At 44.6% G+C, this 20,991-nt stretch overlaps 1 long non-coding RNA gene across 4 annotated transcripts in view; it reads left to right on the plus strand.

The window, feature by feature from the left end:
• LOC130368184 (uncharacterized) overlaps positions 1 to 20,165 on the plus strand; it is a 32,347-nt gene extending 12,182 nt beyond the window's left edge. The window contains exons 1-6 of one of the 4 annotated variants that reach the window (XR_008892328.1): positions 9,467 to 9,811; positions 18,322 to 18,406; positions 19,304 to 19,344; positions 19,439 to 19,505; positions 19,606 to 19,770; positions 19,873 to 20,165. This is a non-coding gene — a long non-coding RNA (uncharacterized LOC130368184). Of the gene's footprint in view, positions 1 to 7,447; positions 8,046 to 9,466; positions 9,812 to 18,321; positions 18,407 to 19,303; positions 19,345 to 19,438; positions 19,506 to 19,605; positions 19,771 to 19,872 lie in introns of those variants that run through there. The other 3 variants (XR_008892329.1, XR_008892327.1, XR_008892330.1) reach the window with 3 other exon arrangements.
• The last annotated feature ends 826 nt before the right edge of the window (positions 20,166 to 20,991 follow it).

The following is a 20,991-nucleotide window of genomic DNA, read 5'->3' on the forward strand; positions in this document are numbered from 1 at the left end:
GCTGGAAGAGCACAGATTGGAGACCATTATACAATGGTCTCCAAACTGGGGCCCTCCAGATGTTGCAAAACTACAACTCCCAGCATGCATGGTCTGCTAGTGCATGCTGGGAGTTATAGTTTTGCAACAGCTGGAGGCACACAGGTTAGGAAACACTGAGTTAGAAACAATGTTTCCCAACCAGTGTGTCTCCAGTTGTTGCAAAACTACAACTCCCAGCATGCCCAGACAGCTGAAGGGCATGCTGGGAGTTGTAGTTCGGCAACATCTGAAGGGCCAGATGTTGCTGAACTAAAACTCCCAGCATTCCTGGACAGTCAGTTTATGCTGGGAGTTGTAGTTTTGCAACAGCTGCAAGAGCACAGATTGGAGACCATTATACAATGGTCTCCAAACTGGGGCCCTCCAGATGTTGCAAAACTACAACTCCCAGCATGCCCAGACAGCCAAAGGCTGTCTAGGCATGCTGGGAGTTGTAGTTTTCAGACTCCTAGAAGCAGCAGTGAAGATCTTCACTGCTGCTTCTGAGGACCATGTACTTACCTGCCGGTCCCGTCGCTGCTCGTCAACGTGGCCGGTCCCGCGCTGCTCCTCGGTCCCACCGCTGGTTCGGGTAAGGCCGCCGGTCCCCGCGTGTTCCCCCACCTATGGCGCGAGCCCCCGCAGCCATCGTCCCCCGTTCTGCCTGACTTCCAGGGGCGGTCAGTGCGGGGGATCTGAACTTTCACCCTAGATCACTGTGATTGGTCCACAGGGACCAATCACAGTGATCGCTGACCAGGACCATCAATGGATGGTCCTGGGGGTGAAGCAGAAGTTGTCCCCTGCTGGAAACAGCGGGACTTCTGCCAGTTAACCCGTGCGATTCTGCGCATCGCCGGGTTAACTGAATGTCATTTATAAACGTCGGGATGCGCGAACGCACTGCACAACCCGGCGTTTATATATGACATTCTGCGGGAAGGGGTTAATATCTTAGTATTTTAGTATCTTAGTAAAGCTGGGCTGGCCGGTTAGGCAGGGTTTTGTTTATGAGGTTTTGTTTTTGGTTCTAGAGTATTTCTTATTTATGTTATAGCTGGTTAAGCTTGCTTTGTGTTTTGTATTTGATAAGTTTTTGTATTTTTCTAATAAAAAGAGTGTCAGCAGAGAGCACTGTGGTCAGACTGGAAAGAAATCCAAAAAGAAAATAACTTCCTCTGTAGAATACAGCAGCTGATAAGTATTGGAAGGATTAAGATTTTTAAATAGAAATAATTTACAAATCTGGCAAATTTCCCCAACCTCAAGGTTAGTGTTTAACCACTTAAGGACCTAGGGCGTTTGGATACGCTTTGACATCCTGGTACTTAAGGACCCAGGGCGTATTCATACGCCCGTGGGAATTTCAGTCCCCGCCGCGCGCCGGGCGGGGACCGGGCCGGGGTGACTGCTGATATCAATCAGCAGGCACCCCGCGCAAATGCCCAGGGGGGTCATCAGACACCCCCCCCCCCCCCCGCCCATCGGTGATCGGCGCAAATCGCAAGTGAATTCACACTTGCGATTTGCGCTGATTCCGGGTCATACGGGTCTATTGTGACCCGGTGACAAGGAATAGAAGGGGGATTGCGGTTGTTTAAGACACCCACGATCCCCCTGTAGGCATAGGAGTGAGGTGGCAGGGTTGCCACCCCTCCTATCCTTGCTATTGGTCTGCTATTGATCGTCAGAGGCGACGACCAATAGCAGACCGGGGGCGGGGGGGTTAACTTTCGTTTTCCCCGTCTTGTCCACCCACAATAGGCGGGGCAGAACGGGGAACCGAAGGGGACCGGGCGCCGACGTCCACTTACCCGTCCGGAGGCTGTGGCGACGTTGATCGGCGGCCGGCGTCATGTGCTTCTGAAGAGGACGGCTCCCGGGATCCTACAAAAGCCGATAAGTTGATCTGGAGGGCTACAGTCTGAGACTGTGGTCTCTAACTGTAGCCCTCCAGATGTTGCAAAACTGCAACTCCCAGCATGCCCAGACAGCTGTTTGGGCATGCTGGAATATGTAGTTCTGCAACAGCTGGAGGGCTGCAGTTTGAGACCACTATACAGTGGTCTCTAAACTATATCCCTCCAGATCTTGCAAAACTACAACTCCTAGCATGCCCACATAGCTGTTTGTTGTCTGGGCATGCTGGGAGTTGTAGTTTTGCAACATCTGGAGGTCCACAGTTTGGAGATCACTGTGCAGTGGTCAAAAAACTGTAGCTCTCCAGATGTTGCAAAACTGCAATCCCCAGCATGCCCAGAAAGCAAACAGCTGTCTCGGCATGCTGGGAATTATAGTTGGGTACCTCCAGCTGTTGCATAACTACATCTCCCAGCATGCCCTTCGGTGATTAGTACATGCTGGGAATTGTAGTTTTGCAACAGCTGGAGGCGCACTGGTTGGAAAATACTGAGTTAGGTAACAGAACCTAACTAAAGGTTTTCCAACTAGTGTGCCTCCAGCTGTTGCAAAAGTACAAGTACCAGCATGCACGGTCTGTCAGTACATGCTGGGAGTTGTGGTTTTGAAACAGCTGGAGGTTTGACCCCCCCCATGTGAATGCACAGGGTACATTCACAAAGACAGGTTTACAGTAAATTTCCTGCTTCAAGTTTGGGCTGCGGCAAATTTTTTGCCGCACCGCAAACTCCTACCGGGAAATTCACCGTAGCACGCCAGTGTGAATGTACCCTAAAAACACTACAACACACTACACTAATACATAATAAAGGGTAAAACACTACATGTACACCCCCTTACACTGTCCCCCCCCCCCCCCCAATAAAAAATTAAAAACGTCTTGTACGGCAGGGTTTCCAAAACGGAGCCTCCAGCTGTTGCAAAACAACAACTCCCAGCATTTCTGGACAGCCACTAACTGTCCAGGCATGCTGAGAGTTTAGCAACAGCTGGAGGCACCCTGTTTGGGAATCACTGGCGTAGAATACCCCTATGTCCACCCCTGTGCAATCCCTAATTTAGTCCTCAAATGCGCATGGCGCTCTCTCACTTCGGAGCCCTGTCGTATTTCAAGGAAACAGTTTAGGGCCACATATGGGGTATCTCCGTACTCGGGAGAAATTGCACTACAAATTTTTGGGGTCTTTCTTTCCTTTTACCGCTTGTGAAAAGGAAAAGTTGGGGGCTACACCAGCCTGTAATTTTAAAAAAATTTTAAAAAAATTTACACTAACATGCTGGTGTTGCCCCATACTTTTTATTTCCACAAGCGGTAAAAGGAAAAAAAGACCCCCAAAATTTGTAACGCAATTTCTCCTGAGTACGGAAATACCCCAGATGTGAGCAAAAAATGCTCTGCGGGCTCACAACAAGGCTCAGGAATGAGAGCGCACCATGTACATTTGAGGCCTAAATTGGTGATTTGCACAGGGGTGGCTGATTGTACAGCGGTTCTGACAAACGCAAAAAAATAAATACCCACATGTGACCCTATTTTGGAAACTAGACCCCTCACCGAACGTGACAAGGGGTATAATGAGCATGAACACCCCACAGGTGTTTGACGAATTTTCTTTAAAGTTGGATGGGAAAATGAAAAAAAAAATATTTTTTCACTAAAATGCTGGTGTTACCCTAAAATTTTCATTTTCACAAGGGAAAATAGGAAAAAAGCCCCCCAAAATTTGTAACCCCATCTCTTCTGAGTAAGAACATACCCCATATGTGAATTTTAAGTGCTCTGCGGGTGAACTACAATGCTCAGAAGAGAAGGAGCGCCATTGGGATTTTGTAGAGAAAATTTGTCTGGAATTGAAGGCCACATGTGTTTACAAAGCCCCCATAGTGCCAGAACAATGGACCCCCGACACATGTGACCCCATTTTGGAACTACACCCCTCACGTAATGTAATAAGGGGTACATTGAGAATTTACGCCCCACAGGTGTCTGACAGATTTTTGGAACAGTGGTCCGTAAAAATGAAAAATTAAATTTTTCATTTGCACAGCCCACTGTTCCAACGAGCTGTGGGGTGTAAATACTCACTGCACCCCTTATTAAATTCTGTGAGGGGTGTAGTTTCCAAAATGGGGTCACATGTGGGGGGTCCACTGTTCTGGCACCACGGGGGGCTTTGTAAACGCACATGGCCCTGACCATTCCAAACTAATTCTCTTTCCAAAAGCTCAATGGCGCTCCTCCTCTTCTGAGCATTGTAGTTCGCCAGAACTTTCACAGAAAGAAAGCCGTTCACTGCGGCATCTTGGTCATTAGATCGGTCAGCCTGGTCCCAACCGGAGTGGTTGTGGTGCAAAACTGTGCAGCTAGGAAAAAAACGCCAGTAAGTGCCCGCTGCATTCACCAGCACAGAAAGCCATATATGCCAGCGGAAAGCCGCCACATAAATGCTGCACGTGCTGTATGCCGCAACTATGCAAATATATCTAACACAGCCTGCAGCCTGTTCACACCTATTGTGAAAACATTCATTTCAGCTGGGATTACACTTGGCGTGTTTGTCATAAAAAACACCATGCTCGCTGCGGGCACATGTTAGGTTGGAACCAATAGGGTAATATGAAACACCAGACACTAATGGGGGTTTCTTCATCCTTTTATGGTGTTTTTAGGCTATCAAATCTGTGGGATGCCGAGAGCATGTTTTTTTTTTATTTTTGGGGGGGTATTTTCTCACTATTTTTTTTCTATAGAAATCCTTCAGTCAAATGATGAAAGAATCACATGACTTGTAATTAGAAAAGCCAGAGGGAAAAAAAACACCAAAGAAAAAACACTTCCTATAATAATAATAATAATAATGATGATGATGATGATGATGATGATAATAATAATACACATTGGGACAGATGTATGAAAACCTGTGCAGAGGTCAAGTGGACCAGTTGCCCATAGCAACCAATCAGATCGCTTCTTTCACAAATCTGTAAGACACCCCCCCCCCCCAGTGCTTTTAGCAAAAATAACACAAAGATAGCTGAGAAAAGACATGAGGGGGAAGATTTTGATGTTTGTTTGTTTTTTTTGCAAAAAAAGAAAAAAACATCAAACAAGAATTGTGTTTGTTCCTAGGCTTAGGCTGTGATTAAAAACAACATATAAATGGTGTTTTTCAAAGCCCACATTGCTTTATTTCTGGTGCTTTTCCCCCCTTTCGACAGACGTCTGTCCAGCTATTGCAAAGCTACAACTCCCAGCCAGTGGCAGATCCAGGGGGGGTGCAACGGGGCAATTGCCCCCCCCCCCCCCACCGAGATTGCTGCCCCCCCGCTCCCTAGCATGGTGGAGCCGAAGCTGTAAGCTCCGGCTCCACCATTCACTAACCCAGTGTTTTTCAACCACTGTGCCACGGCACACTAGTGTGCCGTGACATAGTGTAAGATGTGCCGTGGGAAAAACACCCGCCGGGTGTTTTTGCCGCGGGACACCTCTGTGTCCCGAAAGATGCTTTTGGGACACAGGGATGCCTCTAAGTCCCTGCGGCCCCGAGTTTACTTTAAAAACGCGGGGACCGCCGGGAGGTAGCGCACGCAGGGACGTCACTGACGTCCCATGGGTGCACCCATAGCAACAATCGCAGAGGACCGGAGCAGCGAGGAGGACGCGCGCTGTCTACTTGGTAAGTGTTTCCAGCGGCGCGTCACCTTTGGTGTTCCGAGCACCGCTCCTCCGGTCCCGGGACCTACTTGTATAGCCGGACCGGAGGAGTGGTGCTCGGAACACCGAAGTGGGGCAGTACACAGGCATACAGCCTTCAGTAATACACTGTATGGCTGAAGGCTGTATGTTTGTGGGGGAACTGCACCTAATGTGGGGGGACTATACTGGGCCTAATGTGGGGGGACTATACTGGGCCTAATGTGGGGGGACTATACTGGGCCTAATGTGGGGGGGACTATACTGGACCTAATGTGGGGGGACTATACTGGGCCTAATGTGGGGGGACTATACTGGGCCTAATGTGGGGGGACTATACGGGGCCTAATGTGGGGGGACTATACTGGGCCTAATGTGGGGGGACTATACTGGGCCTAATGTGGGGGGACTATACTGGGCCTAATGTGGGGGGACTATACTGGGCCTAATGTGGGGGGACTATACTGGGCCTAATGTGGGGGGGGACTATACTGGGCCTAATGTGGGGGGGACTATACTGGGCCTAATGTGGGGGGGACTATACTGGGCCTAATGTGGGGGGGACTATACTGGGCCTAATGTGGGGGGGGGCTATACTGGGCCTAATGTGGGGGGACTATACTGGGCCTAATGTGGGGGGACTATACTGGGCCTAATGTGGGGGGGACTATACTGGGCCTAATGTGGGGGGGACTATACTGGGCCTAATGTGGGGGGGACTATACTGGGCCTAATGTGGGGGGACTATACTGGGCCTAATGTGGGGGGACTATACTGGGCCTAATGTGGGGGGGACTATACTGGGCCTAATGTGGGGGGGACTATACTGGGCCTAATGTGGGGGGACTATACTGGGCCTAATGTGGGGGGACTATACTGGGCCTAATGTGGGGGGGGGACTATACTGGGCCTAATGTGGGGGGGACTATACTGGGCCTAATGTGGGGGGGGACTATACTGGGCCTAATGTGGGGGGACTATACGGGGCCTAATGTGGGGGGACTATACGGGGCCTAATGTGGGGGGACTATACTGGGCCTAATGTGGGGGGACTATGCGGGGCCTAATGTGGGGGGACTATGCGGGGCCTAATGTGGGGGGACTATACGGGGCCTAATGTGGGGGGGACTATGCGGGGTCTAATGTGGGGGGACTATGCGGGGCCTAATGTGGGGGGACTATGCGGGGCTTAATGTGGGGGGACTATGCAGGGCCTAATGTGGGGGGACTATGCGGGGCCTAATGTGGGGGGACTATGCGGGGCCTAAAGTGGGGGGACTATGCGGGGCCTAATGTGGGGGGACTATAGGGGGCCTAATGTGGGGGGACTATGCGGGGGCCTAATGTGGGGGGACTAAGCGGGGGCCTAATGTGGGGGGACTATGCGGGGCCTAATGTGGGGGGACTATACTGCCAACCTAATGTGGGGGGACTATACTGCCAAACTAATGTGGGGAGACTATACTGCCAACCTAATGTGGGGGGGACTATACTGCCAACCTAATGTGGGGGGACTATACTGCCAACCTAATGTGGGGGGACTATACTGCCAACCTAATGTGTGGGGACTATACTGCCAACCTAATGTGGGGGAAAATAAGATATATGCAAGATAAGATATATGCAGTGTGCATAGGAATTTGTTCATATATATATATATTTTTTTTTTTTTACTATAGTCCGGTCCTCCAAGGAGACAAGTGCAGTAAGTACTGAGTGACAGTGAGACAGATAAATAGATATAGTGCAGTGCGTTTTTTCCCTCTTTTTTTTTGCTCGTCAACCTCGGTAGCGGTGCCCCGCGAAAAAAAAAATTTCCGAGGTGTGCCCCGACCCGAAAAAGGTTGGGAAACACTGCACTAACCTTACACACACGCTGTGAGTACACAGCGTGTGAGCTGCGGGGACGAGATCCACTAAAGGCCGGCGTGATGACGTCACATCATCGCGCCGGCGCCTGGAGGACCCGTCCCTGCGGCCTGCATACTGTAAGTAAGGGTATGCTCAGGGTCCAGGGGATTATGGAAACAGGATATGCGCCACTGTTAGGAGGAGGGGGGTCAGAGAAAAGGGAATATTTAATGAGGGTCTGCAGCAGGGACGTGCACACATAGGAGTGAAAGGGGGCTGGAGCCCCTGCCCTTTTCCTCACCTGCCCCTCTAGTGCCCTCACAAAAGGAGGTGCAGACTCAGGCTGACAAGTGAAGTAAAAAGGATCCATTGCTGGAGATTTGTATGTGGTTTAATGGAGGGTGCTGTGCCCTCCCTGCAGCAAGGGGGCGCCACTCACCCTGTCATTATCTGCCATTTCTTTGCTTCTCTCCACACGGAGGAGACAGGAGCAGAGGAGGCAGAGGGAGGCCCCGCCCACAACATGTCCGGCCACAAACCAGTCTAAGCAGCCCTTACTGTAAGTAACTGTAAATATATGTGAGTGATTGTATGTGAGTGTGTGTGTATATATATATATATATATATATATATACATATATGTGTGTGTGTCTATCTCTATGTATGTGCAGAGAGGGATGGATGGGGCCTTACTGTAAGTAACTGTAAATATATGTGAGTGATTGTATGTCAGTGTGTGTATATGTATATATGTGAGTGATTGTATGTCAGTGTGTGTGTATATGTATATATGTGAGTGATTGTATGTCAGTGTGTGTGTGTATGTATATATGTGAGTGATTGTATGTCAGTGTGTGTGTATATGTATATATGTGAGTGATTGTATGTCAGTGTGTGTGTGTGTATGTATATATGTGAGTGATTGTATGTCAGTGTGTGTATGTATATATGTGAGTGATTGCATGTCAGTGTGTGTGTGTATGTATATATGTGAGTGATTGCATGTCAGTGTGTGTATATGTATATATGTGGGTGATTGTATGTCAGTGTTTGTATATGTATATATGTGAGTGATTGTATGTCAGTGTGTGTATGTATATATGTGAGTGATTGCATGTCAGTGTGCGTATATGTATATATGTGAGTGATTGTATGTCAGTGTGTGTATATGTATATATGTGGGTGATTGTATGTCAGTGTGTGTATATGTATGTATGTGAGTGATTGTATGTCAGTGTGTGTGTGTGTATATATGTGAGTGATTGTATGTCAGTGTGTGTGTGTATATGTATATATGTGAGTGATTGTATGTCAGTGTGTGTGTATATGTATATATGTGAGTGATTGTATGTCAGTGTGTGTGTATGTATATATGTGAGTGATTGTATGTCAGTGTGTGTGTATATATGTGAGTGATTGTATGTCAGTGTGTGTATGTATATATGTGAGTGATTGTATGTCAGTGTGTGTGTATATGTATATATGTGAGTGATTGTATGTCAGTGTGTGTGTATGTATATATGTGAGTGATTGTATGTCAGTGTGTGTATATGTATATATGTGAGTGATTGTATGTCAGTGTGTGTGTGTGCATGTATATATATATGTGAGTGATTGTATGTCAGTGTGTATATGTATATATGTGAGTGATTGTATGTCAGTGTGTATGTATATATGTGAGTGATTGTATGTCAGTGTGTGTGTATATATGTGAGTGATTGTATGTCAGTGTGTGTGTGTATGTATATATGTGAGCAAGTGAATCTATGTGTATATGTATGTATGTGTATGTATGTATATATGTGTGTATCTATGTGTGTATGTGTGTCAGGGATGTGGAAATCCTATAGCCCGACGCCCGGGACAAGTAGTTTTGGGCGCCGGGCAGGTGAATTGTTTATAGATTTAGCCCTGTATCGGGCAGGGACAGACAGACTTCCCCCCCCCCTTATTTTTCTTTAATGTCGGTGTGAGGCGCAGGAGCCGATGGAAGTCTACACCTCACACCGGCGCTCAGAGTGTATGGAGGGGGCGGCGGCCTCCAGCTGACTGCAGAGCCCCCTTATCTCCCCTCCCGGAGGATGGACGGAGCTCAGAAGACACAGCAGGGGGAGAGAGAGGATGTAGACAGCTCCGTGCACAGCTCCATCCCCCGCACACAGCTCTATCCCTCCCCCTCCCCCTGTCTCCACAGGACCTAATCCACCACGGGGAGGTTGCTTGTTTGCACGGGGAAAACACAGAGCAGGGGGGGAGGGGGAGGACGGAAATCTGACCTCACACCGGCCGGGACTACAGCTCTGATGTCCACTCATGGCGGCTCAGGTGAGGAGACCGAGAATACAGGCGGCGGCAGGAAGGGTGGTTGTATATGTAGGGTGTGAGTGTATGTGTGATGTGTGTATGTAATGTATGATGGGGGGCAGGTGTATGTATGATGTATATGATGTATATGATATATGATATGTATGATATATATGATATGATATGTATATGTATATGATGTATATGATATAAATGTATGGTGTATATCAGTGTTTCCCAACCAGGGTGCCTCCAGCTGTTGCAAAACTACAACTCCCAGCATGCCCTGGGCATGCTGGGAGTTATAGTTTTGCAACAGCTGGAGGCACCCTGGTTGGGAAACACTGGTGGATATGTATGGTGTGAGTGTATGTGTGTATGATGTCTATGTGTGATGTGTATGTAATGTATAATGTGTGTATAATGTCTATGTGTGATGTGTATGTAATGCATGATGTGTGTATGATGTCTGTCTATGTGTGATGTGTATGTAATGTATGATGTGTGTATAATGTCTAAGTGTGATGTGTGTGTATGTGATGTATGATGTGGGGGGGCAGCGGCAGGTGTATGTATGATGTGTGCATATGTATGGTGTATATGTATGGTGTGAGTGTATGTAATGTATGATGTTGGGGGGGGGTGCAGTGGCGGGTGTGTGTGTGGCGGGTGTAGGAGCGGACTGTCACGTCGGGCATTAGGGCAGTTGTGCCATCTAATTTTATTTATTTTTAGTGGCACCCGCACTAAATTGCACCCCCAGAATCCCCCAGCTGCAGAGCCATAGGCTGCATCAGGGCATGCTGGGTGTTGTAGTTATCTAGTAACTAAATGCAACTTCCAGCATTTTCTGACACAAAATGCAGCACATAAACTGGAGAAGCAGAACCCCCCCCCCCCCCCCCAGTAACACATAAGTCCCTATTGAGACTGAAAAATAGTGATTAAAATATTTTATAAAGTGCGTATATATGTGAATAAGCCCCTTTCCTAATAAAAGTTTCCAATTTTCTTTAAATAAAAATAATGTACAAAAATAAACATAAGTGGTATCGCTACATGTGGAAATGTCCAGACTATTAAAATATAATGTTAATTAAACCGTACAGTGAACGGTGTAAATGTAAAGAATAGTCCAGAATTGCTAATTTTTGGTCACTTCATATGAGAAATGTTTTATAAGGTGATCAAAAAGTTACATCTAGACTTTTCTGGGCTTGTCTGGGGTGTAAGAGGAGCTACAGCTCTCCCTCCGCTAATAGCCTGGCATGCTGCGATCACCTATTAACCCATTAGATCACCGCTGTCAGCAGTGTCTAAAGGGATCTTATATCCATCCCTGGTGGTCTAGTGGGGGGGGATCAGACTATTTTGGTTGAAATTATTTCATCAACCAGGACAAGTAGATTTTCTTGAGGGACAAGTAGATTGTGTTCCGCTTTAGTCCCTTGGACAAGTAGTTTTTTTTTCAATTTCCACACCACTGTGTATGTATATATGTGTGTATGTGTGTGTATGTATGTATATATGTGTGTATGTGTGTGTATGTATATATGTGTGTATGTGTGTGTATGTATATGTATGTATATATGTGTGTATGTGTGTGTATGTATATATGTGTGTATGTGTGTGTATGCATGTATGTATGTGTGTGTATGTGTGTGTATGTATATATGTGTGTATGTGTGTGTATGTGTGTATGTATGTATGTGTGTGTATGTATATATGTGTGTATGTGTGTGTATGTATATGTATGTATATATGTATGTGTGTGTATGTATATATGTGTGTATGTGTGTGTATGTATATGTATGTATATATGTATGTGTGTGTATGTATATATGTGTGTATGTGTGTGTATGTATATGTATGTATATATGTGTGTATGTGTGTGTATGTATATATGTGTATGTGTGTGTATGTATATGTATATATGTATGTGTGTGTATGTATATATGTGTGTATGTATATGTGTGTGTGTGTATGTATGTGTGTGTATGTATATATGTGTGTGTGTATATATGTGTGTATGTGTGTATGTATGTATATATGTATGTATGTGTGTATGTATATGTGTGTGTATGTGTGTGTATGTATATATGTGTGTGTGTATATATGTGTGTATGTATGTGTGTGTATATATATGTGAGCAAGTGAATCTGTCTGTGTATGTATGTGTATGTGTATGTATGTATATATGTGTGTGTGTGTGTGTATATATATATATATATATATATATATATATATATGAGCAAGTAAATCTATGTATGTGTGTGTATATCTGTGAGTGATTGTATGTGTGTACCTGTATGTATGATGTGCCTATTGGCTATATCTTTTAGTATATATTCCATGTTGTATGTATGTGTCAGTGTCTCTATGTATGTGTGTATAATACCTATGTACTGTATGTGTGTATATTACCTATGTACTGTATGTGTGTATATTACCTATGTACTGTATATGTGTATATTACCTATGCACTGTATGTGTGTATATTACCTATGTACTGTATGTGTGTATAATACCTATGTACTGTATGTGTGTATATTACCTATGTACTGTATGTGTGTATATTACCTATGTACTGTATGTGTGTATATTACCTATGCACAAATGTGTGTATATTACCTATGTACTGTATGTGTGTATATTACCTATGTACTGTATGTGTGTATATTACCTATGTACTGTATGTGTGTATATTACCTATGTACTGTATGTGTGTATATTACCTATGTACTGTATGTGTGTATATTACCTATGTACTGTATGTGTGTATATTACCTATGCACTGTATGTGTGTATATTACCTATGTACTGTATGTGTGTATATTACCTATGTACTGTATGTGTGTATATTACCTATGCACTGTATGTGTGTATATTACCTATGTACTGTATGTGTGTATATTACCTATGTACTGTATGTGTGTATATTACCTATGTACTGTATGTGTGTATATTACCTATGCACTGTATGTGTGTATATTACCTATGTACTGTATGTGTGTATATTACCTATGTACTGTATGTGTGTATATTACCTATGCACTGTATGTGTGTATATTACCTATGTACTGTATGTGTGTATATTACCTATGTACTGTATGTGTGTATATTACCTATGTACTGTATGTGTGTATATTACCTATGTATTGTATGTGTGTATATTACCTATGTACTGTATGTGTGTATATTACCTATGCACTGTATGTGTGTATATTACCTATGCACTGTATGTGTGTATATTACCTATGCACTGTATGTGTGTATATTACCTATGCACTGTATGTGTGTATATTACCTATGTACTGTATGTGTGTATATTACCTATGCACTGTATGTGTGTATATTACCTATGTACTGTATGTGTGTATATTACCTATGCACTGTATGTGTGTATATTACCTATGTACTGTATGTGTGTATATTACCTATGTACTGTATGTGTGTATATTACCTATGTACTGTATGTGTGCATATTACCTATGCACTGTATGTGTGTATATTACCTATGCACTGTATGTGTGTATATTACCTATGTACTGTATGTGTGTATATTACCTATGTACTGTATGTGTGTATATTACCTATGCACTGTATGTGTGTATATTACCTATGCACTGTATGTGTGTATATTACCTATGCACTGTATGTGTGTATATTACCTATGCACTGTATGTGTGTATATTACCTATGTACTGTATGTGTGTATATTACCTATGTACTGTATGTGTGTATATTACCTATGTACTGTATGTGTGTATATTACCTATGCACTGTATGTGTGTATATTACCTATGCACTGTATGTGTGTATATTACCTATGCACTGTATGTGTGTATATTACCTATGCACTGTATGTGTGTATATTACCTATGCACTGTATGTGTGTATATTACCTATGTACTGTATGTGTGTATATTACCTATGTACTGTATGTGTGTATATTACCTATGTACTGTATGTGTGTATATTACCTATGTACTGTATGTGTGTATATTACCTATGCACTGTATGTGTGTATATTACCTATGCACTGTATGTGTGTATATTACCTATGCACTGTATGTGTGTATATTACCTATGCACTGTATGTGTGTATATTACCTATGCACTGTATGTGTGTATATTACCTATGTACTGTATGTGTGTATATTACCTATGTACTGTATGTGTGTATATTACCTATGTACTGTATGTGTGTATATTACCTATGCACTGTATGTGTGTATATTAGCTATGTACTGTATGTGTGTATATTACCTATGCACTGTATGTGTGTATATTACCTATGTACTGTATGTGTGTATATTACCTATGTACTGTATGTGCCTTTATGTTATGTGCTTGTATTTATTGTATGAAGCACATTATTAGGGAATTAATAGAGGAATGTAAGCACAGTATATAGGGAATTTATGGAAGCACAGCATATATTTCATTATATTGGAACATTATATTTTTATGTATGCTGGCACTGTGTGTAGATCCTTAGGGTGCGTTCACGTGTGCCTATTTTTGCTGCAGATTTTGCTTCTCATTGACAATGGGAAGAGAAATCTGCTAAAGCAGATCTGCAGCAGAAAATACGCACGTGTGAATGCACCCTTAGTGGTGGCACAGTATAGTTAAATAATAGTGGCACAGTATATAGTTCATTAATGTTGGCACAGTATATAGGGAATTAATAGATGAATGGTGGCACAGTATATAGTTCATTAATGGTGGCACAGTATATAGGGAATTAATAGATGAATGGTCGCACAGTATATAGGGAATTAATAGATGAATGGTGGCACAGTATATAGTTCATTAATAGTGGCACAGTATATAGTTCATTAATAGTGGCACAGTATATAGGGAATTAATAGATGAATGGTGGCACAGTATATAGTTAATTAATAGTGGCACAGTATATAGGGAATTAATAGATGAATGGTGGCACAGTATATAGTTCATTAATGGTGACATAGTATATAGGGAATTAATAGATGAATGGTGGCACAGTATATAGGGAATTAATAGATGAATGGTGGCACAGTATATAGGGAATTAATAGATGAATGGTGGCACAGTATATAGTTCATTAATGGTGGCACAGTATATAGGGAATTAATAGATGAATGGTGGCACAGTATATAGTTCATTAATAGTGGCACAGTATATAGTTCATTAATAGGGGCACAGTATATAGGGAATTAATAGATGAATGGTGGCACAGTATATAGTTCATTAATGGTGGCACAGTATATAGGGAATTAATAGATGAATGGTGGCACATTATATAGGGAATTAATAGATGAATGGTGGCACAGTATATAGTTCATTAATGGTGGCACAGTATATAGGGAATTAATAGATGAATGGTGGCACAGTATATAGGGAATTAAGGGGAGGTACGGTATATAATTAAAGGGAAACTGACAGGCTGTTTACTCGCACTAAACCCAATACACTAGGTTACAGTGCAGTATACAAAAATTGGTCTTTCCATTTTCTAGGTATTGCCCCACATTGCTAGTATGCGAAGTCAGTCTTGTGCGCAATGGAGGCGGAGCTTCCCTGCCTCCATCCTGTATGCTGTGCTATGCCTCGCCATCTTTGTATATTTATAATTATTTTTTTTGCCAACTCTAGTATATTGTAGACTGTAAGCATATATTAGTGTGGTGTCCATCTCTTCAGTGTAAGAACCAGAGCTGTGTGGAGATTCCTGCGTAAGGTGGGTGATTGGTGATGGGTGCTGGGTGATGGGTGCTGGGTGATTGGTGCTGGGTGATTGGTGCTGGGTGATTGGTGATGGGTGCTGGGTGATGGGTGCTGGGTGATTGGTGCTGGGTGATTGGTGCTGGGTGATTGGTGATGGGTGCTGGGTAATGGGTGCTGGGTGATTGGTGCTGGGTGATTGGTGCTGGGTGATTGGTGCTGTATGATTGGGGATGGGTGATGGGTGCTGGGTGATTGGGGATGGGTGCTGGGTGATTGGGGATGGGTGCTGGGTGATTGGGGATGGGTGCTGGGTGATTGGGGATGGGTGATTGGGGATGGGTGCTGGGTGATTGGTGCTGGGTGATTGGGGATGGGTGATTGGTGCTGGGTGATGGGTGCTGGGTTATTGGTGCTAGGTGATTGGTGCTGGGTGATTGGGGATGGGTGATGGGTGCTGGGTGATTGGTGCTAGGTGATTGGGGATGGGTGCTGGGTGATTGGTGCTAGGTGATTGGTGCTGGGTGATTGGGGATGGGTGATGAGTGCTGGGTGATTGGGGATGGGTGATGGGTGATTGGTGCTAGGTGATTGGTGCTGGGTGATTGGTGATGGGTGCTGGGTGATTGGTGCTAGGTGATTGGGGATGGGTGATGGGTGCTGGGTGATTGGTGCTGGGTGATTGGGGATGGGTGATGGGTGATTGGTGATGGGTGCTGGGTTCTGTCATATAGAGCTCAGGTGGGGGCATATAGGGGGAGATTTATTAAAACCTTTGCAGAGGAAAATCCTTCCGCAAAACGATCTGATTGGTTGCTATGGGCGACTGCACCGCTCTTTCTCTGCACAGGTTTGATAAATCTCCTCTATAATACAGTATATTATAGGGCAGCTGTCATATCTTTTCTGTAAATAAGACTGACAGCACAGCCAAAGTGTATATACACATGGCAGACCTTCATAGAAACTGTTCTTGACTCGATTTTACAAAAACACCAACTTTTATGGGGGCTAAGAATGTCGAGAAAGCCTGGCGGGAGTCCACTGTGTCCCTGGGCCGCAGCACATCTGCCCATTAAGTCTGGCAGACGTTTTTTAAATTATGAAAAGTGCCCTCTTTTTTACTTGAGCCCCTGCCCTCCAAAATGTCTGTGCACGTCCCTGGTCTGCAGGGCAAAGCACAGGGGGCATTATATGTGAAGAGCACATGACAGGGGGCCCCCTGTCCTGTGCCCTTCACATATAATGCCCCCTGTGCTGTGCCCCTCACATAATGCCCCCTGTCCTGTGCCCTTCACATATAATGCCCCCTGTGCTGTGCCCCTCACATAATGCCCCCTGTCCTGTGCTCTTCACATATAATGCCCCCTGTGCTGTGTGCCCCACACATATAATTTATATGTGTGGCACAGCACAGGGGGCATTATGTGAGGGGCACAACACAGGGGACATTATATGTGAGGGGCACAGCACAGGGGGCATTATATGTGAGGGGCACAGGACAGGGGGGCATTATATCATATAATGCCTCCTGTGCTGTGCCGATCACCTAATGCCCCCTATGCTGTGCAACACATATAAATTATATGTGTGGGGCACACAGCACAGGGGGCATTATATGTGTGGGGCACAGCACAGGGGGGCATTATATGATATAATGCCCCCCTGTGCTGTGCCCCTCACATATAATGCCCCCTGTGCTGTGCCCCTCACATATAATGCCCCCTGTACTGTGCCCCTCACATATAATGCCCCTTGTGCTGTGCCACAAATATAAATTATATGTGTGGGGCACAGCACAGGGGGCATTATATGTGTGGGGCACAGCACAGGGGGGCATTATATGATATAATGCCCCCTGTTATGTACCCCACACTTATAATGCCCCCTGTGCTGTGCCCCTCACATATATTGCCCCCTGTGCTGTTCCCCTCACATATATTGCCCCCTGTGCTGTTCCCCTCACATATATTGCCCCCTGTGCTGTGCCCCTCACATATAATGCCCCCTGAGTGGACAGGACATGGGGCTTTATATGTGAAGGGCACAGCACAGGGGGCATTATATGTGAGGGGCGCATGATAAGGGCATTATATGTGCGGGACGCATGATGGGGGCTTTATATATGAGGGGCGCATGATGGATGCATTATATGTGAGGGGCAAAGAATGGGGGCATTATATGTGAAGGGCACAGCACAGGGGGCATTAAATGTGTGGGGCACATGACAGGAGCATTCTATGTGAGGGGCACAGCACAGAGGGCATTATTATGTGGGGGAACAGGACGGGTCATATTATATGTAGGGGCACAAGATGGGGCATTATTACTATATGTGTAGGCACAGAGTGTTTTGCCTTTCAGAAGTATAGTGTATATTGTGAGGAATTTCTGGGGTGGTACGTTTTTTAGGGGCCACAATACATTACGGTATTTTACTCAGAGGGTAGTTACAGCACAGCAAGTTATATTCAGAGAATGCACTGTGTGGTAGTATTAGATTTAGAGGGCACAGTGTGTGTTAGTATTATATTCAGTGGGTACAGTGTGTGATAGTATTATATTTAGAGGGTGCAGCGTGTGATAGTATTATATTCAGAGGGTGCAGTGTTTGGTAGTATTAAATTTAGAGGGCACAGTGTGTGGTAGTATTATATTCAGAGGGTACAGTGTATGGTGGTATTATATTCAGAGGGTACAGTGTGTTGTATATTCAGGGGGTACAGTATGTCAGAATTATATTAGGAGGGTGTGTGACAGTATTATATTCAAAGAATACAGTGTTTGGCAGTATTATAATAATTATTGTTTTCATATAGAGGATCAGAATGCATTGGCATAGTGAGGAGACGTCTGGGCATCAAGTTCTGCAGAGAGAAGATTTAGCTGGAACAAATCCTGGCGGTATGTACCATCTGAATTAGATAAGGAAAGACTATAGAGAAGACGTCACCTGTAATCACTGATATCATTGTGTATTCTCCTCACTATAGAGAAGACGTCACCTGTAATCACTGATCTCTATAGTGAGGAGAATACACAATGATATCAGTGATTACAGGTGACGTCTTCTCTATAGTGAGGAGAATACACAATGATAAGACGTCACCTGTAGTCACTGATATCACTGCGTATTCTCCTCACTATAGAGCCTTAGCACTTTCCCATTCTGTGGCAATTGGTATATATGATTATTTTTCTGACATATGAGCACGGCCTAAGAGTCTTAAACAAGGTTAGGACTGTATGATACATTTAATAATATTGTAAGTTCCGTAATCTTCTGTCCGCCAACACAAAATACTCTAATAGCGCCCCTCCCGAGACTCGACTCTGGATCCGCCCCTGCTCCCAGCATGCCCTGACAGCCGAAGGCTGAGAGTTGTAGTTTTGCAACAGGTAGGCAGCCACAGGGGATCGGTGTTGCAGTATGTCAATCTAGGGCCATGGTGTCTGATCTTGAACTGGCAGCAGGAGCCACGACCACTTTAAATCAATGGCTGCTGGGACGTATGACTAGTGACATCCTTCGTTCCAGACCGCAACGTCAGGGACGTCACTCGTCAGACGTCCCGGCGGCCAGCGCTGCTCATTGAGCCTACCGGAGTAGCATTGATCTATGTAAGAAACCTATGGGCCGAGGCTGTTGGGGCCACCAAATGATATTACTTATACAGAATGTCTGGTTAGGAGAAACAAATATAACGCACCCACAGGGAGTGGCGCCATTTTAATAAAATTTGTCAAAAACCTTAGATAACAGTCATACAGAATATATTAGAAAGCTTTTTTGATTTTCAGCCAATCAGAGAGCAGCACTACTGAAATAGAACTCCCAGGAGGTAACAGCGTGTCACACATGTGATGTCATAACCATTGTCCACCAAAGAGCAGCACTGAGCAGAAATAACACTGCTCCTGTTCATTTTCCATCAGTGAGGGGCCGGTGCTGGACACTGTGTAGGGACGCGGGAATGCAAAGTCATACACATGACTGTGACTGGTAAGTGTTACATTGTTGTGTCCAAAAGGTTTTTAGTGCAGTTCCATGTGTATTTCTATGATACACATGTAAATAATCTATCTTTTTTTTCTTATCTTAGATGCACTATCTCCAGGACATGGAGTAGCATTTCCGGACCTACAGCAAGACGTTGGATGAAGGCATAGCCCCAGAAATAACACTGGTCCTGTTCATCAGTGAGGGGCCGGTGCTGGACACTGTGTAGGGACACGGGAATGCAAAGTCATGCACATGACTGTGACTGGTAAGTGTTACATTGTTTTGTCCAAAAGGTCTTTATTGCAGTTCCATGTGTATTTCTATGATAAACATGTAAATAATCTATCTTTTTTGTCCCCTATCTTAGATGCACTATTTCCAGGACATGGAGTAGCATTTCGGGACCTACAGCAAGACGTTGGATGAAGGCACAGGCCTAGGAATCATGCACATACACAGAAACATTTGCCCAAATTATAGAGGTAACCTCCTTTAGTATGCCCAGAGGAAGGGCCATACAGTAGCCATGGATTCCCTACAGGTTTCCTCCCCTCTGGAGGTTTTTCCTGTCCTGAGTATTAGTTACTGTACGCTCTTTGTGAGTGATGGGAGGTTACAAAAAATCCCCTACACAAACATTTTAATAAATAATAAATAAAGTTCCCCTTTTTTTAAACTGTTCTTTGACTTGCTCGACTCATTAATTTATTTCTGTGTGTGAAAATAGAGTTAGCAAAACATGGATGACCAAAGCTGCTCTCCTGCACGATCTGCATAATGTGGTGCAGAGAGAGGCAACTGGTGCTGGGTGGTGCAGCTTATGAGGCAAACGTAGAACACCCAGCAAGTTCCATGCACAAGCCTTTTTCTGATGAATGGGACTCATGCAGGGAACTTGCTAGGGGTCATACGGTTGCAAAGGATCAACTTTTGGGTACATGAACTGTCCCTTAAAGGGGTACTCCGCCTCTAGATATCTTATCCCCTATGTAAAGGATAGGGGATAAGATGTCTGATCAAGGGGATCCTGCTGCTGGGACCCCAGCAATCTCCATGCAGCAACCAAAATTCTAAATAGTATGTTTAGATCACTGGTTCCTGTGGTGGGATTCGTGACATCATGCCACACCTTCTTGTGACATCACACCACCTCCCATAGACATAAATGGAAAGGGCGTGGCGGGAGGTCACGACCCGCACCACGAGAACCCAGAGTTCTAAATATATTATTTGGAACGCCGGGTGCTGCATGAAGATCGCGGGGGTCCCAGTGATCAGTCATCTTTTGTCCTATCTTTAAGGTAGGGGATAAGATATCTAGGGGCGGAGTACCACTTTAAGGAATTAGAGAGTGTAGGCATGCCTTACAAGCAAGTAGAAAAAGAACAGCTGGGAGAAATGACAGGACACGAAGCAATATTTGGCTGGGACCGATTTTGGGTGTGTTCTGGCCAATTAAAGGAGAACTATGGCAAAAATTAACTTA

Source organism: Hyla sarda, chromosome 4, assembly GCF_029499605.1.
Source record: "Hyla sarda isolate aHylSar1 chromosome 4, aHylSar1.hap1, whole genome shotgun sequence".
Taxonomy (NCBI): Eukaryota; Metazoa; Chordata; class Amphibia; order Anura; family Hylidae; genus Hyla; species Hyla sarda.